The sequence below is a fragment of the Gavialis gangeticus genome, unplaced genomic scaffold (genome assembly GCF_001723915.1).
Source record: "Gavialis gangeticus isolate Ggan-Ray unplaced genomic scaffold, GavGan_comp1, whole genome shotgun sequence".
Classification (NCBI taxonomy): Eukaryota; Metazoa; Chordata; order Crocodylia; family Gavialidae; genus Gavialis; species Gavialis gangeticus.
Window position 1 is genome coordinate 26,625,810 of NW_017729033.1, and position 1,164 is coordinate 26,626,973.

The following is a 1,164-nucleotide window of genomic DNA, read 5'->3' on the forward strand; positions in this document are numbered from 1 at the left end:
GTGTGTGTGTGTGTGTGTGTGTGTGTGTGTGTGTGAGGAATGCAAGATTTTGCCCTTTGTCAGACATAATCATTATACCACATGCTGCAAAGTTAACATTATGACATTTACCCTCTAGTATTAAAACAGGAAATTCTCCTGTTTCAGCTGTTGTTGAGTTGATCTTTCTTGAAAAATATATCACAGTTTAGTTTGTACCATCTACTGCTACACTGTCAATTTAAAATAATGATTCTGTAATCCTTTTATTTAGGTGGAGAAAGGTGATCGATTTCTCTTAAAACTGAGCTTGTAACACTGGAGTGCATCTTTTTGCATTCCTCTTTAAAAGATATCCTGTGCAAACATCTTCGCTTTTGGAGGAGATGTGAGTGAAGGTAATGGGAAAGGGATTAATAAGTGTGCTCGTGTTTGTGCGTGAAAGTGAAAAGAGATAGTGATGAATAGAGTCTTATATAATATAGACAAACACTGCAGGCTTCCTCCCAGATCTCTTTAACTTTATCCTCAGCTCTACCATAGGGTATTCCTACCATATTGCTCATATTGTGCCTCAGCTCAATGTTAAGTTAATGAGCTGCTCCTGTTTTGCCCTATCAGCCCAGTTTGGTGGTTCCATGAAACTTGCAGAAGACCACCATGATCAAGAGGAGATATCCCAAGCACATTTTGCCTCTCATAGATCTCTTTCCCACACTTCCAGCTTACTCCTTCTCTGCAGCAAGCGTGCCCCACACCGACTGTTCATCCCCACTGCAATGCTGAGCAGTTACAGATACTCCAACATCATAAACCCCATAAACCCTCCAAATACCAGTTTCCTGACTCCTCCCTTTCTTCCTGGTCCAGGACCAGAGCTAACGAACAGCATCATCAGCAAACATTAACATGGCTTCCAGACACTACATTATATGAAAACCAAGTGTCATGTCTCTCAGCGCTGCCCTTTCATGATAACGGGTTACAAAGGACTGTTTCATGCACTGGGAATGACCATGCCCCTCATTCCTGCAAGTTTCATGGAACCACATGCACATACCAAGTCTCCCTTCAAGTAATGATCTGTGACCATGCACGGGTGATGTGTCACTGAGAACATCTGGGCAGCATATGAGGCAGGTAGAAGCAGCACCACTGGCTCACTTAAAGGGACTCAAAGAGCAC